This window comes from Rhea pennata, chromosome 3, assembly GCF_028389875.1.
Source record: "Rhea pennata isolate bPtePen1 chromosome 3, bPtePen1.pri, whole genome shotgun sequence".
Lineage (NCBI taxonomy): Eukaryota > Metazoa > Chordata > Aves > Rheiformes > Rheidae > Rhea > Rhea pennata.
Window position 1 is genome coordinate 13,991,240 of NC_084665.1, and position 26,648 is coordinate 14,017,887.

At 50.4% G+C, this 26,648-nt stretch overlaps 1 protein-coding gene across 4 annotated transcripts in view; it reads left to right on the plus strand.

Moving 5' to 3' along the window:
• SLC8A1 (solute carrier family 8 member A1) overlaps positions 1-26,648 on the plus strand; it is a 74,005-nt gene that overhangs the window by 32,698 nt on the left and 14,659 nt on the right. The window lies entirely within an intron of this gene.

Below are 26,648 nucleotides of genomic sequence, written 5' to 3' on the forward strand. Positions count from 1 at the left end.
GGCAGGCCAGGTGCCCTGTTGCCTGAGCATTAAGTTAAGCTCATGGTTTTCAGAGGATGGTGGAGGCAAAGGCTATGCAAAAGCAAGTCCTGGTGCACGACTTTAGAGCTCTGGTCCACCCAGATGCAGACTTGCCTCTGTGTTTGTGTGCATACGTGGAAAAAAAAAGGCAGAAGGACCTCTTTGGGTTCACCCAAATATAGGGTAGCAGGAGTCATTTTCCACCAGGGAGGTACTTGCTAATGATGGTTGTATGAAGGCATTGAGTCTGCAAAGTTTTGTTTTTTACAGCTGGAGAAACCTAATTTTGCAGGAACTGTGGTGCCGGGTGTTGGGGCAAGGGTGATATCGGCTTTGCTGTGAGAGACTCAAGTTTAAGTTTTCCACAAAGCTGCTGTCCTTTAAAATATCTTAGCTTTATTTATTAGCTCCAAACATTCCCAGAGCGAATGACAAATAAAGCTCATGATATTTTTCCAGGGCTTGTTTTGAGATTAAAGCTCTCTGGTAGAAAGGGTTCTGCTGGCAGCTAGACAAGAGGGCTGCGCGTCGGCGTCCAGGAGCCGTCTGACGGCTGGTGGGTGCGCCAAAGGGTTTCTCCATTCCAGATTAATGGGGATGAGGGCTGTTTCATCTGACAGTGCAGAGGCAAAAGCAGCTTCAGGCTGGTGGTGAGCGAACGGGTGGCTGAGGTGCAGCTGGGTGTTACTTCTCCTCTGCACCACCTGTGCTTGAAGGAAGAGAGAGATGGAGAGCCCTTGGGTTGCAAGGCTGAAGGAAGCTGAATGAACCCTTAAAAGCAAGATAAACCCTAAAAGCCCCCACCGAATGCCTGTGTTGATGTCAGTTTGATTGCTTATGCCACTCAACAAGAACAAAAGCCAAGGCAGATGCAACATCTAAGTGTCCGGCAGGCGCTGAGCCCTGCCTTTGGTGGCTGGCCTTGGTGGAAAACTCCCCTTGTGCACCCAGACACATGTTTGTGAGACACATGTTTGTCTCATGTTTGTGAGAGCAGCTGAGGTTTAACCTTGGGGATTAGTGGCTGTAGATGTTTAGATGTTTTGTGGCCGTGCTTAACACTTCAAGGACCAAAGGCCTGGTGGCTTTCGTAGCATTGCTACCTCTGATGCACTTCCTTGCATCTTCAGAGCATGCCACCAGCTCTTGTGCAGAACTGCACCCTGAACAGCCACGTTGCCGCAGTCGGATCGGATTTGTGTCACCCGAACAATGTTTTTACTCACAGGAGGGAATTTGGTGGCTTGTGGACCTGCTGGGCTGTGAGACCTACGGCAATGCGTTGCATCAGCCTCTGTGTTTCCTCACTTCCCCCACCTGATGTGCTGTTAGGAAGCAGCTCTGCCTGCTGCTGAGTGCACTTAGCTGCAGCCCAGAGCAGCAAGGAGCTGCAGGAGGCACAAAATCTTCTTGGGAATCTGCTAGGTTGTACCTGGATCTCACTTTCATTTTTTCCCCCTCTGCAAGCATATAGTCTAAAAGTTAGTTATATTTTAAGGAAAAGGTAAGTTCTCGCATAGCTCCCTGGGTCCCTGAGACCAGACCTTTGGGAGAGCATCAGCTTGCCCAGCATGGTGCAGGAAACAAGGGCTCACTGCAGCAATGCATGTTGGAGATAGGGTCCCCTAACCCTGTGGGAGAAACATCCCACACTCGACCATTGCTTTCAACTTGTGAAGGTCTATGGGTGACCTCCGAGGGGTCTGTGGAAGTCAGTCTACCAAGCAAACCTACTGTTTGGAGGGTCCTTAGGTGGAAGAGGCTTGAAGGAAAGACAAAATGTGTTATCAGCTGCTAATGTTGCAAGAGAGGCCATCAGCATGTCCAAGTGCCTTACAGCTTTGTCATTGTGCTTTGGGGGCACTGAGCCTTTTGGGTGACCCACCATCCCCCGATACTTGGTACAGAGAGGAGCTCCCATGGTCTCAGTACTGTGCCAACCTAATCAGTAAGTGACTGGAGCTTGATGGTGAAGGATGATCTCCTTGAATTAATAGCAGCCACCATGTAAAGGTCCTTATCTGCCCAGGTGTGGCCAGCCCCGGTGTGCTCACAGTTGCCGTCAGCCTGATGTGATGGAGACTCTGGATAGCTCTGCGCCTTCTCCTAGGTCCAGCTGTACTAGTCCCTCATTTGCCTCCTTGCTGCAGCACTGCCTGCTCCATCTTTGTTGCTCTTCTTGATTTTTTTTGTGCTCTTGCTCTGTGCATTTTTAATCACATCTCGGGGTAGCTGTAATGATTTGCATCCTAGCTTACTGCGGTTGCAGGTTTCTGTATAGTCCATGCTTTCTCTCCTCCCAACTGAAGTTTTTTGAAATAAAAAAATCCCTCCCTCTCAATCACCTCATGGATGAAATATGTATTCCGTGGTAAAATATTAAAACAAATCTCCTCCATGCAGGCACAGCTCATGAAGCTGTCTTTAAAACACACAGGGAGGCACCGATGCAATATTTACAGTCTAGAGCAAAACAATTTAGAATCTGCCTGAGCTCCCCAGCACCACTGGAGCAGTTTTTTAGGAGTGTATCAGAACAAATTAATCAATGTTTTCCTGCCTAACTCTATGCAAATGGGCTTCTGAAATTTCTGGCTGTAGGTTGTAGCCCTAATTGCTCACTGGGCTCATCCAAGCGGCTTGAATTTGACAAGCAGGAGGAAGCACAAGACACGTCAGTGAATCTCTAATGCAAACTGAGCAGCCCGTTTCCCCTTCTGCATTTATTAAAGGTCATCACAAAGCACACGGAGGAGGCAGGGGGATCTGGTCAGCATTTGCGTGGATGCTGGCTTCTCATTCCTCCTCCTTGCTCAGGCAGGGTGTACAACCTCTTCGGGAGCACCGCCACGTGCCAGCCTCGTTTCTCAATGCAAAACGCAGCTCCGTGCCCAGGGGAGTCCAAAGCGTTTCTGTGCTTCCCTCACACTGCCTTCTGTTATTGGGTGTTTGGGACCCGCGCTTCAGTACTGTATGGGCTTCGCAGTGGCCTGCAGCCAAAAATCCCTTCACTGGCCCCCAGCAAAGCATTGCTCTGGGTCATTGGGAGATGACCTTTCACTGCAAGCTTCTCTGTCTTTGAGGATCCCAGTTTTCAGAGCCTACCCACTTGGGTTTGAGATGGGCCATGTCTCCTACTTGCTCGCCCTGACCAGACAAAGCCTGTGAGCTCCAACGCCTTACCAGGTCCTCCTCTCTAAGTGGGCACACAGGAGGTCTGGTCAAGCTCTGGGGGGGCCTCCGAGTGATACTAGCAGCACGAGAGATGTTGAAATACCTCTTTATAGAGCTTGTGGTGATTCTTTATAGAGCTTGTTGTGATATTACTGCTGTGTTTTGGGAGTGGTGAATAATGTATCAATGTGGCACAACCTTCCCCCCCCACCCCACCATCTCATTTTTCCATGTTATCTCTTTGCATGATCCCCGTGATGGGTGTCCAAGCTCAGCAATGATTGGGAGAACCAAGAGGTCAAGTGATTTGGTGAATTATTTAGCTGTTACTCATTTCCCCACTGTGTGGGTAATGCTGTGAGCAAGCACAAAATTAAGAACCAAAATGATGGATGCTGCCTTATGAAGGGCTCTCAGACCTGTTCGGCTTTACATATTGATGGGGGCTCTCCTGTTGGAAAACAAATATTGCGTAAATCTATGGTTTTCAGCTCACGGAGAAGGGGTTGTGCAGTTTCAGCTTACCCGCTAAAGCAAGGTGGTGGATCCACGCTTGCATACTGACCTGCCTGGCAATGCAGCATGCATTGCTAGGACAGAATTTAGAAAAAACAATTGAAAAACATTCATTTGAGAGATGATTGGTGTTTTTGGCTGGCCCCGTTGTTCTGTGTCTGTTATCGCTTGGGCGGCTGGTGGCTCAGGTTGCTGTTACTGCACTTCAGAACTTGCCAGGCCCAAGTTAGCACAGGGGATGAGTGAAAATAAACCTAAGGGATAAATTCGTGCTGAGAGAGCCAGGGTGATGCCAGAGGAACCTGGGGACTTGGCTGGGCTTAGGACTAGCGCTGCAAGAAGCAGCTTTTTGGTGACCCATCTATGATCGCCTGTCTCCAGTGTAGTAGCTCTGATCATGGTCTTCTCTATCTGTGTGGCATTCCTGTATGCCTCCACAGACACGCTCTTCTCCTTTCCCTTCCCAAGCTGTTGGGAATTTGGGCCGAGGGTTGCACCAGGCACTTTTGAGACTGAGGTGGCCCATGGAGAGTCCCAGGGAGCAGCCAGCACAAGGTATGCCAATCAACAGCAGGTTCTCATCCCTTGCATGCCAAAGGCAGTGATGTTGGACAAAGTGTCCCGCATGGGCATGACTTCCCGATGCTTGAGTTCCCCGATGCGCTGAAGCATTTCTCAGAAGTGGAGGTGCTGGTGGAGTTGGAAGAGCAGGGCTCGGGGGTGAGCATCCTTGCAAAGCCAAGCCCAAGCTGGGCCAGCAGCCCTTCTTCTCTTGAGAAGACTTCATCCCCGCTTCAGAGCATGGGGACTCATAACTGAGTAAAAGGAGTCGAGAAAACCTATTTCATGCCATGCAGGTTGCTTTTGGGCTGCCTTCAGATGTCACACGAACTCTCCAGCCCACTGGCTGTGGGTGTTTGGTGGCATTAGGACCTGTGAAGCGCGGAGGTCTGAGGAGCAAACACTGTCAGCCCTTCTTGTCCTGGCTCTCTGTAAGCAAGACCTGATATTCCTTTCACGTTTCAAAAGTCCAAGACAAGTATCTTAAATATGGAGTATAGCCAGTCCAATTACTTCTTTTGGTCCTGTGCCCAGGGTTTATTCCATGAAACATCAAAGTGACAAATGTTCTCATTGCGAGAAACTTTCTAGTACTTTTTTCCATTTCTTGATGCAATATAAACTTCTGCCAGAGGCTGCCCAGAACTAAGGTGCAATTCTGCTCCATCCAGGCCTCTGTGAAGTGCGACTGGAAAATACCACAGTGAGGTGATAATCACCGCAGCCTTGAGAAACGGTGCTGTATAAAGGAATCCAGTGATTTTCTTTTTTGTGGGAATTCACTTCTGTAGGAGATATGATGTCCTTTTCCTCCATCAGTCTTTTCCGTAGGGCTTCTGGACCAGCACCCTGGGACCCCCAGAATGACTGTATTCCTCATTTTCAGCCCATCTCAGGCATGGGTTGATTGCAGATACCCTGGTGGAGTGCTCTAATCCCCATTTCAAATCCTTGGCGTATCGTACTGTTAAACCGAACAACTGCCAATGCAAGGACACGAAAACGCAGCTGAATAACTTTTCTTCCAGAAGAAGAAGGTCCTGGCAGCAACGCAGGGCTAGACCCTTGCCGTGTGTAAATCAGTGCCTCTCCGCTGGAGTTGGTGGACTTTTCCGTCTTCTGCCCTTTTATGCGGAGAGCCGCTGTGTGTGATGCTGCTTCCAAGCCGTCACAACGGGGTCAGGGACAGATGCATGTGGACGGAGAAGCTGAACTCCGGTGGGGGCTCGGAGCAGGCTGCCCGCTCCGCTGGGAGCGGCGCCGTGCCCGCAGGCCGGCACGGAGCGGAGCAGCCCGCGGAGCCTGCTGCCTGCTTTGTCCTCACCTCTCGCGGTCGGGGCCTTAGCGCTCGGAGCAGGGCCCGCTGGCGGAGGAGCTGCCGCTTTAACAGCGGGACGAAGCCATCCTGGCGACTTGCCCCGGGACCAGGCGGCTCCATCCCGGGCGGGAGGCGGCGGAGAGGGGCTCCTTGGCACGGCTCAGCCCCAGCAGCCCGAGCATCCCCTAAGCTCCACTGAAGAGCCTGTTAATTCAGGAGGGATTCGGGATGAGATCTCCATCTCCCGTGTTTGCCGGCAGCCCTGGGGGCTGGAGCGCTGCCGAGCTGGGAACCGGGGCGCCGCGACGCTCCTGGCAAATCCCAGCCGCAGCGTGTCCGGCCTTGGCCGACCCGGAGCGCGGTCTCGAGGCGTGAGGGTACTGCTGGCCCGGCAGCGAGTTCGTATTTTCGTTATTTCTGCAGCTAGGTGCTCTTCTGTGCCTGGCCCAGGAAAACCCTGTACCTGCTGCCAGCAGCTCAGCTGTGGGCTGCTTCCCACTGGGACGTGCAGGGCTGAGCAACTGCTGTGTCCTGGGGCCCAGCAAACAAATATATATATATATATATTATTAGATATGTATATATACACACATAAATACACATATAGAGATATATATATATTTTCTTTTCCCAGTTTCTTGCAAGTTAAAAGTTTTCAGTAATCGCTTTTGGATGTTCCTTTTGGGATCCTACAATGTTTCAGACTTCCAGGATTCTGCTTTGGGGTTTTGTCTGCTCCTTTATTTTATTTTATTTTATTTTTTGTCTGTAATTTCTCAACAAACTATTGTCGTTTTCCTGATCACAAAATGCTTGCTTCCAAACCGTTTTTCCTAGTTATGTTAGACAAAAGCAACTTGCTCTAAGCATGTCACTTCTAGCAAAAGTGATGTCTTTATGTTTGAAAGGGAATTTTTGGAGAATAAATCTCTGCTCCGGCACTAGCGATCAGTCTTTCATTTCATGCTCTAATTGAACACTGGCTTTACAACTTAAAAGCAATCTTCCTAAATTGCCTGCTGCTAATGTTAATGCTTCAGACCAAGGGTGACAGCCAGATCTGAGGTTGGTATTATTATTCCAGCAAATCCAGGCTCTTCATACATCACTTTCGCAAAAAGGAAAATTAATTTTTCCCCCGCGTCGCCGATGAAGATAGTGGTGATGTGTGATAGAGTGAGATGACCCTGCCTCGGCCTCTGAACACGCAGCTCTCCTGCTGCTCGTTAAGGCCCAAAGCTCTGGCGCCGGCTGGCTGGGCGGGTGCCCTTCCCGGTGCCTCCCTCCTTGGGCAGCCCCCGAGGCTCCTCGGCGCCCGCCGAGCCGCACGGGAAGGGAGAGCCAGCCGGGCGGTCGCCGGCCGGAGCCGCCGGCCGTCGGCTGGTCGCTAGCCGGTGTTCGTCTTGGCTGTCGCTCTCGCTAGCGGAATCGGGATTAAAGCGGTCTCGGATGGATTAAGCTTTTTTTCTTTTTTTTTTTAGTGTGGTTTTGGCTTTTTTCCCGAGTCTGGAAAGCATCCTGGATGGGGGCGGGGAGGATGTGTTTGCGTGCACGCGCACGTATTTCTTGAGACGCATATACGCCGCATCTGATAAGTATAGGGAAGAAAAGCGTGTGTTACGCGTTGTGGGAAAACAAGCCGAACAAGAAGTGTAGTCCCTGCTTCGCAAAGGAGCAAGGAGAACAAAATGCGGCTGGCTAATAAAAAATATGTATCGGACAGAAGAAGAGGTTTATTTGTTCCTCTTAGGAATAAGAGTTCTGGTATTTTGGTACTTATTTTGGAAATTTCGTGACAGTGATTTCATCCTTTGTAGCCACTTGTGGCTCCCTACGTTTTTACTGTGGTTGCCAAGTAACAATCACTAAGCATTTGTGTCTAGATCTGCAAAGAGGAGCGGAGGGCATGGATAAAAGCTATTTTCAGAGGCAAAATCACCGGTGGCTCTTTGGAGGTTGATGGCTAAGTCCACTCAGCAGTGACACTGTTTCATTGACGGCCTTGAGATTTACAAACAGGAAAATGCAAAGCAAAGAGACTAAAGAAGAGCTATTATTATTATTATTATTATTATTACTCCTTTAGAAGAGTCTGACTTATGAGTGATTAAGCAGGTGTTAACTAAGCTGGATATCAAGTACTGGGTGCAAGAGGCCTGTCATAGCCCCTTGCTGCAGAGCTGTGCTGAGCTCAGATCCGCCTATTGTCACCATGGGAAAATTCTGGGTGTGGGAAAATTCCTGGTGTTATGGGAAAATTTTGGGCATTATGGGAAAATTCCCACTGTTGTGGGAAAATTCCCACCATGTGGGAGAATTCTTAGTACTATGGGAAAATTCCCACTTTCTTGAGAAAATTCATGATGTCCCAGGAAAATTCCTGCTGTCATGGAAAAATTCTCCGCACTGCAAGAAAATTCCTGGTGTTGCGGGAAAATTTCCAACATCACAGGAAAGTTCCCAGCATTGTGGAAAAATTCCCACTGTCAGGGGAAAATTCATAGCACTGTGGGAAAATTCCTGGCATTTCTGGAAAATTTTCCTGTTGTGGGAAAATTCACAGGGTCATGGGGGAATTCCTGGGGCCGTGGCAGAATTCCCAAGGTCATAGGAGAATTCTCAGGGTTGTAGGAAAATTCCTACTATGGGAAAATTCCCACCATCTTGCAAAAATTCCCAAGGTCATGGGAAAATTTTTGGTGTCATGGGAAAATTCCCAGGATTATGGTAGAATTCTCAGGGTTGTGGGAAAATTCACAGGGTTGTGGGAAAATCCTTGATGTCATAGGAGAATTTCAGAAGTCATGGGAGCATTCTTGGGGTCGTGGGAAAATTCTCATGGTCCTGGAAAAATTCTTGCCACCATGGGAAAATTCCAGGGGTCATGGAAAAATTCCCATTGTTGCCCATCATCATGAGAAAAATTCTCGCTGTCATAGAAAAATTCTTGATGTCACGGGAAAATTCTTGCCACCACGGGAAAATTCTGGGGTCATGGGAAAATTCCCATTGTTGCCCGTCATCATGAGAAAATTCTTGATGTCATGGGAAAATTCTTGATGTCACGGGAAAATTTTTGCCACCGCGGGAAAATTCTGGGGTCATGGGAAAATTCCCATTGTTGCCCGTCATCATGAGAAAATTCTTGATGTCACGGGAAAATTCTTGCCACCGCGGGAAAATTCTGGGGTCATGGGAAAATTCCCATTGTTGCCCGTCATCATGGGAAAATTCTTGATGTCACGGGAAAATTCTTGCCACCGCGGGAAAATTCCGGGGTCATGGGAAAATTCCCATTGTTGCCCGTCATCATGAGAAAATTCTTGATGTCACGGGAAAATTCTTGATGTCACGGGAAAATTCTTGCCACCACGGGAAAATTCTGGGGTCATGGGAAAATTCCCATTGTTGCCCGTCATCATGGGAAAATTCTTGATGTCACGGGAAAATTCTTGCCACCGTGGGAAAATTCTGGGGTCATGGGAAAATTCCCATTGTTGCCCGTCATCATGAGAAAATTCTTGATGTCACGGGAAAATTCTTGCCACCGCGGGAAAATTCTGGGGTCATGGGAAAATTCCCATTGTTGCCCGTCATCATGGGAAAATTCTTGATGTCACGGGAAAATTCTTGATGTCACGGGAAAATTTTTGCCACCGCGGGAAAATTCTGGGGTCATGGGAAAATTCCCATTGTTGCCCGTCATCATGAGAAAATTCTTGATGTCACGGGAAAATTCTTGCCACCGCGGGAAAATTCTGGGGTCATGGGAAAATTCCCATTGTTGCCCGTCATCATGAGAAAATTCTTGATGTCACGGGAAAATTCTTGCCACCACGGGAAAATTCTGGGGTCATGGGAAAATTCCCATTGTTGCCCGTCATCTTGATAAAATTCTTGATGTCACGGGAAAATTCTTGCCACCACGGGAAAATTCTGGGGTCATGGGAAAATTCCCATTGTTGCCCGTCATCATGAGAAAATTCTTGATGTCACGGGAAAATTCTTGCCACCGCGGGAAAATTCTGGGGTCATGGGAAAATTCCCATTGTTGCCCGTCATCATGGGAAAATTCTTGATGTCACGGGAAAATTCTTGATGTCACGGGAAAATTTTTGCCACCGCGGGAAAATTCTGGGGTCATGGGAAAATTTCCATTGTTGCCCGTCATCATGAGAAAATTCTTGATGTCACGGGAAAATTCTTGCCACCACGGGAAAATTCTGGGGTCATGGGAAAATTCCCATTGTTGCCCGTCATCTTGAGAAAATTCTTGACATCATGGGAAAATTCTTGCCACCGCAGGAAAATTCTGGGGTCATGGGAAAATTCCCATTGTTGCCCGTCATCATGAGAAAATTCTTGATGTCATGGGAAAATTCTTGATGTCACAGGAAAATTCTTGCCACCGTGGGAAAATTCCAGGGGTCATGGGAAAATTCCCATTGTTGCCCGTCATCATGAGAAAATTCTTGACGTCATGGGAAAATTCTTGCCACCGCGGGAAAATTCTGGGGTCATGGGAAAATTCCCATTGTTGCCCGTCATCTTGAGAAAATTCTTGATGTCACGGGAAAATTCTTGCCACCGCGGGAAAATTCCGGGGTCATGGGAAAATTCCCATTGTTGCCCGTCATCATGAGAAAATTCTTGATGTCACGGGAAAATTCTTGCCACCGCGGGAAAATTCTGGGGTCATGGGAAAATTCCCATTGTTGCCCGTCATCATGGGAAAATTCTTGATGTCACGGGAAAATTCTTGATGTCACGGGAAAATTCTTGCCACCGTGGGAAAATTCTGGGGTCATGGGAAAATTCCCATTGTTGCCCGTCATCATGAGAAAATTCTTGATGTCACGGGAAAATTCTTGCCACCGCGGGAAAATTCCGGGGTCATGGGAAAATTCCCATTGTTGCCCGTCATAATGGGAAAATTCTTGATGTCACGGGAAAATTCTTGCCACCGTGGGAAAATTCTGGGGTCATGGGAAAATTCCCATTGTTGCCCGTCATCATGGGAAAATTCTCACTGTCATGGGAAAATTCTTGCCACTGCGGGAAAATTCCAGGGGTTGTGGGAAAATTCCCATTGTTGCCCGTCATCATGAGAAAATTCTCACTGTCACGGCAAAATTCTTGCCACCGCGGGAAAATTCTGGGGTCATGGGAAAATTCCCATTGTTGCCCGTCATCATGAGAAAATTCTCACTGTCACTGGAAAATTCTTGATGTCACGGGAAAATTCTTGCCACCACGGGAAAATTTTGGGGTCATGGGAAAATTCCCATTGTTGCCCGTCATCATGAGAAAATTCTTGATGTCACTGGAAAATTCTTGCCACCGCAGGAAAATTCTGGGGTCATGGGAAAATTCCCATTATTGCCCGTCATCATGAGAAAATTCTTGATGTCACGGGAAAATTCTTGCCACCATGGGAAAATTCCAGGGGTCATGGGAAAATTCCCATTGTTGCCCGTCATCATGAGAAAATTCTTGACATCATGGGAAAATTCTTGCCACCGCGGGAAAATTCTGGTGTCATGGGAAAATTCCCATTGTTGCCCGTCATCATGAGAAAATTCTTGATGTCACGGGAAAATTCTTGCCACTGCGGGAAAATTCTGGGGTCATGGGAAAATTCCCATTGTTGCCCGTCATCATGAGAAAATTCTTGACATCATGGGAAAATTCTTGCCACCGCAGGAAAATTCTGGGGTCATGGGAAAATTCCCATTGTTGCCCGTCATCATGAGAAAATTCTTGATGTCACAGGAAAATTCTTGCCACCATGGGAAAATTCCAGGGGTCATGGGAAAATTCCCATTGTTGCCCGTCATCATGAGAAAATTCTTGACGTCACGGGAAAATTCTTGATGTCACAGGAAAATTCTAGCCACCGTGGGAAAATTTTGGGGTCATGGGAAAATTCCCATTGTTGCCCGTCATCATGAGAAAATTCTTGACATCATGGGAAAATTCTTGCCACCGCAGGAAAATTCCGGGGTCATGGGAAAATTCCCATTGTTGCCCGTCATCATGGGAAAATTCTTGATGTCACAGGAAAATTCTTGCCACCGTGGGAAAATTCCAGGGGTCATGGGAAAATTCCCATTGTTGCCCGTCATCATGAGAAAATTCTTGACGTCACGGGAAAATTCTTGACGTCATGGGAAAATTCTAGCCACGGTGGGAAAATTTTGGGGTCATGGGAAAATTCCCATTGTTGCCCGTCATCATGAGAAAATTCTTGACATCATGGGAAAATTCTTGCCACCGTGGGAAAATTCTGGGGTCATGGGAAAATTCCCATTGTTGCCCGTCATCATGGGAAAATTCTCACTGTCATGGGAAAATTCTTGCCACCGTGGGAAAATTCTGGGGTCATGGGAAAATTCCCATTGTTGCCCGTCATCATGAGAAAATTCTCACTGTCACTGGAAAATTCTTGCCACCGCGGGAAAATTCTGGGGTCATGGGAAAATTCCCGTTGTTGCCCGTCATCATGAGAAAATTCTTGATGTCATGGGAAAATTCTTGATGTCATGGGAAAATTCTTGCCACCACGGGAAAATTTTGGGGTCATGGGAAAATTCCCATTGTTGCCCGTCATCATGAGAAAATTCTTGACATCATGGGAAAATTCTTGCCACCGCGGGAAAATTCTGGGGTCATGGGAAAATTCCCATTGTTGCCCGTCATCATGGGAAAATTCTTGATGTCACAGGAAAATTCTTGCCACCGTGGGAAAATTCCAGGGGTCATGGGAAAATTCCCATTGTTGCCCGTCATCATGAGAAAATTCTTGACGTCACGGGAAAATTCTTGACGTCATGGGAAAATTCTTGCCACCGTGGGAAAATTCTGGGGTCATGGGAAAATTCCCATTGTTGCCCGTCATCATGAGAAAATTCTTGACATCATGGGAAAATTCTTGCCACCGCAGGAAAATTCCGGGGTCATGGGAAAATTCCCATTGTTGCCCGTCATCATGGGAAAATTCTTGATGTCACAGGAAAATTCTTGCCACCGTGGGAAAATTCCAGGGGTCATGGGAAAATTCCCATTGTTGCCCGTCATCATGAGAAAATTCTTGACGTCATGGGAAAATTCTTGCCACCGCGGGAAAATTCTGGGGTCATGGGAAAATTCCCATTGTTGCCCGTCATCATGAGAAAATTCTTGATGTCACGGGAAAATTCTTGCCACCGTGGGAAAATTCTGGGGTCATGGGAAAATTCCCATTGTTGCCCGTCATCATGAGAAAATTCTTGACGTCATGGGAAAATTTTTGCCACCGCAGGAAAATTCTGGGGTCATGGGAAAATTCCCATTGTTGCCCGTCATCATGAGAAAATTCTTGATGTCATGGGAAAATTCTTGCCACCGCGGGAAAATTCTGAGGTCATGGGAAAATTCCCATTGTTGCCCGTCATCATGGGAAAATTCTCACTGTCATGGGAAAATTCTTGCCACCGTGGGAAAATTCTGGGGTCATGGGAAAATTCCCATTGTTGCCCGTCATCATGAGAAAATTCTCACTGTCACTGGAAAATTCTTGCCACCGCGGGAAAATTCTGGGGTCATGGGAAAATTCCCATTGTTGCCCGTCATCATGAGAAAATTCTTGATGTCACGGGAAAATTCTTGATGTCACGGGAAAATTCTTGCCACCACGGGAAAATTCTGGGGTCATGGGAAAATTCCCATTGTTGCCCGTCATCATGAGAAAATTCTTGACATCATGGGAAAATTCTTGCCACCGCGGGAAAATTCTGGGGTCATGGGAAAATTCCCATTGTTGCCCGTCATCATGGGAAAATTCTTGATGTCACGGGAAAATTCTAGCCACCGTGGGAAAATTCCAGGGGTCATGGGAAAATTCCCATTGTTGCCCGTCATCATGAGAAAATTCTTGACATCATGGGAAAATTCTTGCCACTGCGGGAAAATTCTGGGGTCATGGGAAAATTCCCATTGTTGCCCGTCATCATGGGAAAATTCTTGATGTCACGGGAAAATTCTAGCCACCGTGGGAAAATTCCAGGGGTCATGGGAAAATTCCCATTGTTGCCCGTCATCATGAGAAAATTCTTGACATCATGGGAAAATTCTTGCCACCACGGGAAAATTCTGGGGTCATGGGAAAATTCCCATTGTTGCCCGTCATCATGAGAAAATTCTTGACGTCATGGGAAAATTCTTGCCACCGCGGGAAAATTCTGGGGTCATGGGAAAATTCCCATTGTTGCCCGTCATCATGAGAAAATTCTTGATGTCACGGGAAAATTCTTGATGTCACGGGAAAATTCTTACCACCGTGGGAAAATTCCGGGGTCATGGGAAAATTCCCATTGTTGCCCGTCATCATGAGAAAATTCTCACTGTCATAGAAAAATTCTTGACGTCATGGGAAAATTCTTGCCACCACAGGAAAATTCCTTGGATCGTGGGAAAATTCCTATTGTTGCCCATCATCATGAGAAAATTCTCGCTGTCATAGAAAAATTCTTGGCATTTTGGGAAAATGCTTGCCACCACGGGAAAATTCTGGGGTCATGGGAAAATTCCCCTTGTTGCCCGTCATCATGAGAAAATTCTCATAGTCATAGAAGAATTCTCGCTGTCATGGGAATATTTTTGCCACCGCGGGAACATTCTCGCTGTCATGGGAAAATTCCCACTGTTTCCCTCCAGCATCGTGGGGAAATTCTCACTTTTGTGGAAAAAAACTCTCGCTGTCATGGGAAAATTCTTGCCACCGCGGGAATATTCCCGTTGTTTCCTACCATTGTGGTAAAATTCTCGGTGTTGTGGAAAAATTCTCAGTGTCACGGGAAATGTCACGCCAAAACCAGCGCGCGCCGCGCCAGCCCCTGGTTAATCTGGGTTTGCGCGGGCCCCGCGTCCTGCTGCAGCTCAGTGCTTGCCCTAAATTGCCTGGGTTTCCCGAGCTGCCGAACCGGCTTGTTGCCCGCAGCGGGTGACCCTGGCCGCTGGGCACCGGACCAGTTGCGCTGGGAGACCTCGGTGTCCACCACATGCTCTGCTGGTCTTCTGCCTAGACCCGGCAGCCAACATCGGACGGGCGAATTGAGCGGATTTGCCCTGCTTTTTTTGAGGCTGACTGACGCCTTGGGCGAACGAGCCGGCGGCCGCAGCAGCTCAGCCCTGTGCGAGACACCCGAGAGCTCCCTCTGAAGTGTTTGGGCGCTGAGCTGGGTCAAACAGCGCAGCGAGAGCGGGAAAAACCAGCCTCTCGCTGCCTGGAACTGCTCCGCTGAGCTGCAGCTGGTTCGGCTGCAACGATACACAGAAGGGCGAGATCCGGCTTGCGGAAGAGCTATTTATTGAACAAACACCTTGCTCCCCAGGCTCGCTTCCTGGGGGATGACCCGAGCGGTAGGCTGCAAAGCAGAACGCCGCGATGGTTGCTGGCTATGCTGAGCAAGCCTGAGCTTTTTATACGTTGCCCTAAGCAGCCGGCTTGGAAGGAAGGGCTCTGATATGTACTTTTTTTCCAGCTTGGCCTCCGGCCTTCATTGGCTTGCAGATCTCCAGCGTTGTTTCAGTCTGAGTCTCGGTGAGGCCGGGCACCCTCGCTGCCAGGCAGCTTGGCAGAGCCAAGATCAATAAGTAAATACGGGCTCGCAGAGTGTAATGTTGCACTTAATAAGGCACCTGTGAAACCCGGCTGTGCGAGCTTGCAGGAGGCTCTGTTTCCCGTAGCTATGGACACGCGAGAGGAGGAGAAGCCCTTTGGACCTACCGGCTTTTTCCCAGCGGCGCCGCTGCCTTTCGCTCTTGATTTGCAAGGATGTTGCCCGCTTCCCTGGTGCTCGTCGCAGCTCCGAAACGGCAGCTTGCAATAAAAAAGCGTGCGCATGGGCGCTTCGGGGTCCTGCCTGTTGGTCCCGTGACGATATGGTTCTTAGCAAAGCACTTTGACCAGAGGTGATCTGGACACCCCCCCCAACCCCCAAGGATCTTCTCTGGCCTCCGATCTCCTGGCGCCCCAGAGAGCCGAGATGTCCGTGGCCCCCGGGCGCCGGGAAAGCCCTGTGCAGGGCACGGCTTGTGCAAAGGCGGCTTGGCACTGAGAGAGGATGGAGCATTTCCAGAGCAGCTGAACTCTTCCAAGATCTTAAGCTGCCAGTTGAAGGAAGCCTACATATTTTGCAAGTTTTTGGAGCCTTATAACTTGGTCTAATTTAAGCAAATTTTCACGGACTTGGCATATCCTAGGCACTGGAGTGATCCTTCTGCTAAGTTTCATTCTCTGCAGCAAAGCATAAGGAAGAGAGAATTACTCACCATGGGCTTTGAGAAATGACTTTTTTGTTGTTGTTTAGCATGTGCAAAGCAGCATATTTTTTCCCCGAAGCTCAGTATGCAAGTGGATGAACCACTCAGTGAGGCAGCGGTGGGGGCATTTTGCCGCTCTTTCAGCTGCAGCCACCCCACGTGGGAAGTCTCGGCCCGAATGGTTAAAGTCTCAAGCAAATGCAAGAGACTCTAAAGGAGAGGAAAGTCCTGGGCAAGTTTAATGGCAGGCGGCGTGACATGCTCTGCCCTGAGGGACGTCAGTCATCCGGATGCTCATGTATAAGGCATGAGGAGCAGCTGGAGAAACGGGATCTGGGAGCTCTTCCCTTCTTGCTGTCTGACCTGGGAGCCACAGAAGGCTGGGAAGCAGCTCCCTGGCGCTTGCAAAAATAAAATAAAATAAAAGCTGATCATCTTTGGCTGCTGAGCCCAGCTGTCAGAAGTCCTCCAGGGTTATAGGTGAGGGTGAGAGGTCCCGAGCTGGCCACAGAGGGAATCACTTTTAGCACCATCTCCAACTGCATTTAGCTTGCTCCCACAGGGAAGCCTCCTCTGATGACCTGGGCAGCTATAGATAGGTCTAGGCAGAGGGCACCACACGACGCCTTCTGCCGCTGCAACTGCCTGACATGGGGCTGGCACCATCCATCCGTCCATCCATCCGTTCCTCTGCGGGCGGGAATGTTTCTGTACTGCCGTTTTTAAGTGCTCAGGGCCGTTTTCACCGAAGTGCGTGTGCACCGAAGCACGGGCTCCTCTCCTTGGGAGGGGGCAAAGGGCTGCTGGCCACGGTTGAACCCACCGCGGGGACCGTGCTCAGCAGCACGCTGGCAGCAAACAGCGAACGCTTTTCTGTGCTCGCAGTCCCCTTGGCCACTTGTATCCTCTTTTTCTAGCCCTGTTTAAACAGTCTCCTTGGTAACTACAGGGAGAAGCTGAGCTTTCTTCCTCCTTCCCATAGGGCTGGTTTCCTGGCGATCTCGGCACCAGGAGGGATGCGAGAGCCCTTGTTATCCATCATGCTTGTTAACAAATATGTTTGCTTCTCTGCTCGCAGCATGAGCATTGGCGCCACGTAGCTCCAGGGGTCTCAGGATCTCAGGAGACCTGGCGTCTCTTTCCGAAGTGCAGCGTGGCCCTTGTGACGGGCTCGTAAAGGTCGAAGAGGCTCTTCCGTGGCATCAGCGGGGTGCCAGCGGGGAGCGCGGCTGGGGCGCGAGCCAGGTGCTGGGCTCACCAGCACAGGTGGGGCAGGCGCGCAGGTGCACGCGGCGCGGCCGGTGCCTTTTTGCTCAACAGTTCGACCGCAGAGAGCGAGTTTGCGTGCCCACGTGTCTTGCAAAGCCCCAGCCTGCTCATTCAGCACTGACGTTTTTCCTCTGAATTCCCGCACAATCTGCTCTACTGTCACCGTGCGTCATCCTTGTCCTCTTGGCCTTCTCCTCCTCCCGTGCGAAGCAGTGGAGCTCCCAGCCAGTCTTGCTGGCAGGGTACGGTCGGGACCCCTCCTCCAGCATCTTCCAAAATGACATGGGTAATTACCCCTTGCCCTGAAATCCAGGTAAATGGGCTCTGCCGTGCACCTGCCTTTGCAGGAGAATCACTGCTAGGATCAAGCCAAAATCCCACTGCAGAGGCAGCGTGGGAGCATTGCAGAGCAGAGGTATTGGGGGCTTCCTTTACCCCCCAGTTCCTGATGCTGAAACCACGCTGTTATGTTTCATGTGGTTCCTGCTGTTGGGTTTACTCAGCAAAGTTTGCTAAATAATTTATGAGGCTGGAGAAACATCAGCTCTCCCGTTCATTAACATTCATTTTGGGGAGCGCCAGAGGCGCTCGGATAAGAGAGCGATGGCTTGCGTTTGAGGAGCTCTGTCGTGGCAGCTCTGCCAGGTGCATGCAGAGAAGGGAAGCACGTATTTGTTTGAAAGGTTAAGGCAGTCATCATCGTGAGCGCAGATCCGGCCCCAAACAAAAACTCTGTGCCTCCTTTGGGGTGTAGAGGAGTCGAGAGCAATTGCATGAGTTTCCCGTTCCTTTCCCTCGGCACAAATTTGTGCGAGAACAGTCAGGGAGAGGCACGGTGGAAGAAGTACCCTCGCTCTGCTCTTTAGCCCTAAGACACCCAATGAGCGTCTATCTGCAAGGGCTTTTGCTCCGAACACTGCTGCACCCTCTGTAACCTGGGAAATGCTCGGGAGGAAGATGCTGAGGCCTGGCTGTGTCTCAGGTCACTGCCAGCTTCTTAGGAAGGGGCTTTGCAGGGTTGAATGCAGTGCAGGGACCTTGGCTAAGCTGAGCCCTGAGCAGCCAAGCCTTTACTTGGGCTGAGTTTTGGAGGGCTGATGGCAATTTCTAGTTGGCACGGGCAGGGCTGTGTGAAGCCAGGGGAGAAGCTGTTTCTGCTCTGCCGGCTTTCCCAGGCGCTGCAAGCAGTTGCTGCGGAGGGTGTCTTTTTCATCAAATTCGCATCAAACAGGCTTTTCCCTCCTTGTCATTGTCGCTTGCACTGTGCTGTTTGTCTCTTCTGTCCTTGGAGATCCAGATAGTGACCCAGATGATGTCTGCCCTGCTTGATCCTCCGCTGATCATAATGCCTTCAGCAAGCGTTTGGTGGGTTTTGAGGACTGTGGGCCCCCATCATTGGAGGCGAGTGGTGAAGGGATAGGGAAGAACAGCAAAAAACTGTTGTCTCAGTGTTATTGTATCCAGACTCACGGGAAAGGGGAAGCCTCAGCTCCAGCTGTCCTGAGACAACAACACTTTTAAGTATGGACAAGTGCATAGGCCCTGCTTTGGGGCAAGTCAAGAGAGAGCTATGCATCTTTGTTCAGGCAGCCGCTTGTGAAATGTGGCCTTGGGAGAGGGATGAAGAAGAGCATGAGCCAGAGTGCAAAACTCACAGTCAGATTGGAGCAAATGCCAGGGATTCCCCGGAAAAGCAGCACTTCTCATCTGACAAATCCAGCCCAGTCTGGCCTTCCTGAAAATATAGTCAAGCAACATTTGATCTAGCACGTGAAATCATCTTGCCTGGCAGTCGTTGCTCCTGAAAAGTGCTCTCTGATGTGCTGGGCATCAGCGGTGCCTGCCATCTCCCAGCGATTTGAGCAGTGGCAGCTCTCAACTCTGCTGTATCTGCTAGCCACCTTTCCCATCTTGCATCTGTGCAAGGCCAAGGAAGAACAGGCTGGATGGACATTGCTTCTTCAAGGCTTTGTTGGTGGCGATGCTCTGGAGCAGGCCAACATTGTGCAGTTGAACTGTGTGATATCGTTTGAACTTGATGCGCCTGGAGGTCAGAGGGGTGGGTGTTGGGCTGCACAGCCACAGAGAGGACAACACAGCCCTGCGGTCTTACAGAGATTGATTCGGCAGGACTGATTTCTCAAACAAGGTGCAGGGCAGCCAGTTTTGGCTCTGAAGGTGGGGGAGGATGGGAGGCACCAAACCTGGGCTGCTGGACCAACAAACTGAGCTGCCATGTCGAATCAGCTCATGTCTGCCCTTCCTAAAGCTCATGTCAGGCTGTGCTTCAGGGAGGCTCTCCTTTGCCCTCCATGCCACATTTGCACACAGCTCCAGCAAGACTTCCACGAAGTATAGACATTTCACGTCAGCAAACCCCAGTCCTGGAAAGGGCTCTGTGTGGATAAAAATCTGTGACTCACAGGGTGTCTTGATGTGCAGGATCCCATCAATGCAGGCTCAGGGCTGCTCATCTCCACTGTCTGCCCACATGCTCCTGTTTCCCTTTGACTATCATCTCCAGCTGGTAGAGTTGGCCATGCCAGTTTGTTCTCTGTGGTGGGCTAATTCACACAGTCTTGTCAGGAAGCACAGTTTGTACTGTGACTCTTGCTGATAATCACCTGCAGACTTTGTGGCCACAGCTCAAAACTGAGGGAGCAAGGCATGCACCAAGCCAAGGAGCCCTGCCTGGCTGAGACGTGGCCTTCCAAAGGTGGTGGTTTTCCTTGGGAAGGAACTCCTCAAATCAGCCTCTGCAGGTGGGCAAAGCCTTGGAGCCCATGGTAACGGGTTCACAAGACTGTTACCCAGGTCTATAGCACTACCTGTAGGTGAGGGCTCTGCTTCTCTGCTTTTTGGCGGGCAAAGGGTGCATTAGGTGAGGTTTTCTCAGTGTATTTCCTATGTTGCACCACTGGTAGGGATGGAGATGACTGAGAATTGGCTGAATAAAGGCAGCTGCAGCCACTGGGTGGGAGCCAGATGGGGAAATGAGACCCTTCAGAAGTGACACCTCCAGTCTGTTGGTGTGAAGGGAGACAAGGTTGGACCCCAAGATCATCATGTCTTTCCATACAAGTCCATTGCCTGCTGATGCAGCTATACCCATGTGCTTCAGAGATGGTGGTGAAGGACTCCAGAGAGCCTGGGCCCTGCATGGAGGGGGCAGAAACTTTAACGAACCCTCTCTACTGGGTAACATCTAAAACTCTTGCGTGAGTCCATCCCGTTTCTGTGCATCTTCTGTCTCTCAGGAAGAAGTGTCTCTGTGATGACTGGGCACTCCTGTTGCCCTCTCTGCATGTCCCCAAATATGTGTGCGCTGCCTGCACCCAGGACTAACGCTCCTACCGCAGAGCGGGCTTTCTCCACGCACGTGAGGCTGTCAGCTCCTCACCATCAGGTGCGATTTGGTTGTCAGCCAGTTGGATGAAAAAAACAATCTGTTCCTTTTCCTTCCCAGCAACAAAACAACTTCCCTCCTCATGTAGCTGTCAGAAATTTGAGCAATGAAGCTGCTAAGTGCAGAAAAGCACTCCCCAGTGCCAGGGCTCAAAGAGTCTCATGCTGCAGAGACAGGCACAGAAGCAGCAAGGCCACTTTGCGTCTCTAGCAGCGCGGCCAGAGAGTCCACTCACCACTTGAGTTGCTGCAGTCCCCCGGGAGACAAGAGCTCACCCAGCCGATGAGCCCAGCCAGGACGATGGAGAGCAGAGTGTCAAATATGGGGGTGAGGGGCAAAAGAGCCACTCGCTTCTGGTGGCTGGCTCCAGCCGTGCCCCGGGGTCCTGGACCCTGCTTGATGTTGCTTTGACCCTGGCTCCAGCTGTGCCTAGCCCTGATGCCGATTTGGGAGCTTTCTCCTTGGCTGTGCTAGCTCCCCAATGGCATCTTGCTTGCCAAGGTGGCGGCACGAGCCGCACGAAGCAGGGAGTCTCCCATATCACATGTCTGCCTCTCGTGGCGAGCTTTAACTTTGGCTAACTAAGTGACTGCCTGACAAGCAGATGCACGAGAAGTCAGTGCAGCAGTTTTCTGCAGGAGCCTGAGAACATGTGCTGTAAAGGGCAGCAGCAGCAAATGTGATTTGGAAATGGTGTCTGGAGAAAGTGCATCCCTTGTGTTCACTTGCTTGCAGCAATCACTGCCTGCCCTGGTGTGGGAAGCGCAAGGCTTTGGGGATTTCCACTGGTGCACTGTAACTGGGTAGATACTCAGGTTCAAAATGAATGCAAAGGTCTGGGCAAGTAAAAGGTGTCATCACCCCTGGTGCTATCTGACCCCATGAGAGAGGAAAGGCTGGTGGAGGTAGGAGAGCTGGAAACGTAGTTGCTAACAGGGTGGCTTCCCTCTCTGGTGTTTCTCTGCAAACATTAGCTCTCCTCGTGCCTCCCCTTTCCCCTTGCACAAAGTTTCCATCCTGAGGACACTCAGTGAGGTCCTCCTCCTGAGGACACTCAACCCTATCCTGTCAGTACCTTGTCCCTGCTGGGGTCACTGGCAAGGCAGGCATTCAGGTGCTCTTGCTTGCCCTTTCCAGCGCTGCATTCGGAAAGCATCGGGTGGGCTGGCATGCTTGTCCTGAGGCATGCTGCCTCCTAAGAGCAGCTATTTGCCATCCACGCTGCTGAGCAGGCACCACATGTGCCTGGTTGGCAACCATTTTGCTCTCTCTGGCATGTGGGATTTTGCAAATGCCAAAAGCTCACTCAAGCTCGAGGGGAAACTGGAGAAATCCATGGGGAGTTGCTAAATACCTAAAAACTGGGGCCAGCCAGGAAGACACAAATAATTGGGGCTGGGAGTGCATCAGCTGGAAATATACTTATCCTGCTCTTCTGTCCTACAGACAGGTGCTCTTGGCACTTGTCAGGGACAAGAGTCTGTGCTGGGAGGCTCTGGGGTCTGATGGGGCACAGCAGTTTGTCCCTTCTTGGTGGGACTGTCCTTAGAGCATCACCAGCCAAGAGGACTTCTCTGCTGGCTCTAGCACTAGAGGGTGGTGTGGGGATGCTCTTTTGAAAGAAGAGCTGTGCAGACCTACTGAAGTAGCATGGTTTAAAATCACTTCTGTTCGGGGAAGGTCCCTAAATCCCAAGGGAAGGCATGGGGCTTGGAGCAGGGGTGGGCATTTGTGTGCGCTGTTCATGAAGATCACAGCTTTCTCTTGTTGCTGGGGTTTTCAGTCCGCTGGTGTTGGGTCTGTTTTACCTGGGCAAAGAGCCCTGCTCTGGTGTGAAGGCAGAGTACATCCACCCTGCACCCAACTGTCTGCATTTCTCTAGTGGGAATTGCTCTTCCCCGAGCCTGCAGCTGAGGCTGCGGGAATGAGTTTCATCTCATTTCCATGTACCAGCAATCAAAGAATAAAACAAACCTTGCAGAATTGCAACTCCAGCTCTACTCCTCTTGCTGACGGAGCAGCACTCAGTCCTGTGCTGAAAACAAGCCGAGGAGGCAAGCATGTGTCTGATAGGAGGCTTGGCTTTGGTGGCCCTGTCAGCACCTGTGTTGGTACCCGTGGCATTCAGCGTGCTTTCACCTGTCCTCAGGGCAATGAAGCCTCTGTTTGCATGGCCAGGGTGCCAAGCCACACCACCTCCATTTCATTTTTTCAAAGGGTGAAAACTAGACGAGTGCGTGGGTTCCTGTGTGCTGGAGCTGCTGTGACCTCTGCCCAGAGGAGGGCTTTTCTGTAGCGTAGTGTCAGCTGCAGGTGGTTTTGTTGTTCATGCTATGCCAGGTCATTCACTGGTGTGAGTTTGACCCCAATGAGTGGTATTTTTCCTCCCAGTGATCCCCCCAGCAGCATTGGTTTTGCCAAGCAAAAGCTTGGGTGAGTATTTTATCGTTCCTTGGTAGTCGCTATTTTTTGGTCCACAGGGACAATTGATGGGTGCGTTGTCCATGGGAGTCCCATGTTTTCAGATAAGTATGAGGGGCAAAGAGATCAGTTCAGCTCCTTCCCCAACCTGCAGCACTCAATAACCAAACAGCTTTCTCAAAGTGAAGTTTTACCAGCTTGGATGGAAATCGTTTCTGAGAAAGCAGATCTTCAAACAGAAAGGGGGCCATGGACTCTTAAGACCGTCAAATCACTTTCCATCCTCCACGTGAATCTCTCCATCCTTCACATGAATATCCCAACTGAGCCGCCTGAGACTCTAAATCTGGGTGGCACTGTCTCTTCTCCTTCCACTCTTGCTCCCCTTCCCTGTGCTTAGGGGCTTATGTCTTTAACCCCTTTGACCATGTTGTCCTGAAGGAAAGTCATGCTTATCTTGTCTTAACCCTCTGGTGTGCTATTTCCCAACTCTGGCAAATGACATTTCACAGCTTCCTTGGACATCCCTCGCAGAGCCATCAGCCTGTTGCACTGTCCACTGGCACTGGGATTTTCTTCTTCTGAACTGGTTTTGCTGCCCTCCCCACTGGCCTTTTCAAAGCCTGTTAAGCATCTGTAGTAACTTTGCATCTCATACCAGACCACATCCAGGCTCTCTTAAAATCATCACTTAGCAGCATGCTGAGAAGATGGCAGAGTGGGATCACGTCAGCACTGGAGTGAAACCTCGTCTGCAAATAGATAGCTTTGGCATGTGTTTAATGGGGTGGAAAGAGCACTTAAAGTATAGCTGAGAGCATCCACCGCAGCTCTGCATTTCCCTGCCAGTTGGGGAGACACTTTGGAAGTACTATCATCAGGACACCGTGTGTGACAAGTGTCCTGCACCTCCAGGCTATGTGCTTTCAGCATTGCCAGCTTGATGAGTTTTTCTTTTTTTTTTTCTTTCTTTTTTTAATAAAAGGAGAAGAATGCTGGTAATGCTGTTTTGAGGCAGTCCAAAACCACTTGGATCACGGAGGGTGCCAAATCGCCGTTGCTTTTGCTTTACAGCAAGGCAGCAGTAGGGCAGCAGATGGGAGAGGAAGGCTGCTGTTTGCTGGAGAGTGAAATGAGGACATGCAATGTGGGTGGAGGACTGCAGAGTAGGTGCCCCTGGGGACTGCCCAAACCAGCTGTGCTGCACACACCTCCTGAGTAACGTGTCCAAGCGGCTCTCTCCCTCTGTCCAGCAGATCAGCATCAGGTTGGGCCGCACTCCTGGTGCTCTCTCCATGTGCAGTCAGTGCAGGGGTCTGCACTGATTCCCGGCTTGGATCTGATGGAGAGATTGCCTCCTGCCTCTGTCCGTGGCATCCCTGCTCCATCACTTGGGACTGCTTCTTGCAGTGGTTTGCTGTGAACTTGTCGCTGGTGCTCCCTGCAGCAGGGCCTGCGAGAAGGAGACAGGCAGGAGGTCTGCCAAGCCTGGGGGGACAGGGACCAGCATGCAGCCTGGCTGCACCCAAACCTGGCTCTGAAACGGCTCTTTCCCAGCTGCAATGTGACTGAGGCCACTCACTGTTTGGCCCAGGAATGGGGCAGGAAGAAAACAGTCCAGCATTTTCAAGGGCTGTGGTATCACACACTCATGTGAATTTGAGTGTTTGGCTTAAATCCTCAGCTCCTGGAGATGTTAGATTATGGCAGAAACCCCACTTTCATCCCCAAATCAAAGCTCATTTCTATCCCTCTGAGCAGATTTGAGGGATGACTTGAAAAATCCCAAAGTTGATCTCAGATTGCCATGAGGTGAAGAAAATGTGTGTAACGTTTTAATCTTCTGTATTTTCCTCATCTCGTGTGTTTGAGAGGCCTGAATCCTGGTTTCTGGAGACCTTCCACACTTCAGCACTTTGCCCAACATTTCTTCCACGCCAGCTGAGGCGCCGAGGGATCCCTTGGATTTGGGTCATTTTCGTGGGTGGTTGGCGATGCTGAACAGTCGCCCATGCAGTTTTCTGGAACTTGATCGCTGTTGTGCTTGTTCTAGGCTCCATGCTTGAGCTGGAGAGAGGTGGGCAGGAGGAGCTGCTGTTCTGCTGGAAACATCTTTGCTTTGTGGGCTTGCGGCGTAGCAGGTGGCAGTCCTGACAGTGGCCAGGAATGATGGTGTGTGAGCACCCAACCTAGCCAGCCTGTCTTCAGAGATGGCTCTGAAGGGTCTAAGCTAGCCGTACTGTCCGTTCTGCTCCATGTTGAGTGCTCAGCACCTCCAGAGGACATTTTGTCTTTCCCTCACACTATAGGCAGGCTGCAGGGGTCCAGGGTCATCCCTTTTGGGTGCCATGTGTCCTTATGGTGGCTGTCCCTGGTATGCCGTGGCACCATCTCCCCTTGCAATAACTCCAGGAGCAGGTGGGCTGATGCCACCGCTTTTTTTTTTTTGGCAGCACAGAACACACTGTTGATCAGAGCCACTACCCCATGCACCTAAATTGGAGCATAAAGCCAGGTCAGGAGATACCTCGACTCCGGCAAGGACCCAAGGTCTCAGCTGATAAATCCTGGTGCTGATGCTTGGAAAGGGCCCCTGTTGCGTTCCTGCCCTGCAGTGACTCCACAGTGGGTTTTTTTTTCCCAGGATGTGCCATCAGGACTTCTCAGCACAGGTCTCAGTGAATTTGGTCCCGCTTGTCTGGACAGGGAGCGCCTCTGGAAAAGCAGACTGCAGGTGATGGGCTTGCAAAACTGGAGACTGGCTACACTGAGGAGTGTGGGACTAGATGAGGCCATGGGTGGCAATCCACAACCAACATAGGCAGCCCTGTGGCAGCTCAGGGGAGTTTGAAAATTGTGTGCTGCAGACCTTGTTGCAGCCTGCACCTGCTTCACGGCTCTACCCAGCAAATCTCTGCTTGGGGGAGGAGTGAGAGGCAGAGACCAAGGGTATCACGCACGCTAGAAGGTCTGGCAAGAGCTGGGCATTAGATGTGAGTCCCAGATTGCAGCAGGAAGTGGCCTATGCTCTAATGCAAGATAAGTCATGCAGTTCTGGTCCGCTCTTCTCGACCGCTCGGACATTGTGCATGGGGTCCCGCAGCTTGACTTTGCCACAGGGGCAAGGCAGCGCGGTGCTGTTTGGATGCAGTTTAGGAAGCGTGAGTTTTACTTTGGCACGCCAGCTGGCCTTCGAATGCGTGTGATCTCAAACAGCATTGCAAGGAAATCCTTTCCTCCGTGATCACAGTGGCATCCCAGTAGCAAATCTGCCACAGCGTTTCTTGCCGATCGGAGATTCAGCAAGGGAGCAGACTCCCCAGCTGTTCCCCTGGCCCGGTGTCTGGACAGCCTTGTGCAGCAATGCCAGCAGCAATGTCTGCCCACCACGGAGCACTTGCTCACACCTGAGGAGGATCAGCTGGGAAACAGCAGCACCTGCTGGCAGCAGCAGTTTCAGTCCTGCAGCCGCATTGTACAAGGGGTCCCTTGTGCTGTTGGACCCACCTACCCATCAGGAGCAGCTTTGGGGCTTGCCACCTCAGTTTCTTTTCAGGGGAGAGAATTATTTTGTGGGGCTTTCAGAACTGCTGCACGCAACAAGCCCAGATCACACCCGTGGGAAGCTTATGTCTTGATACTGCTGGTGCCTTTAGAATT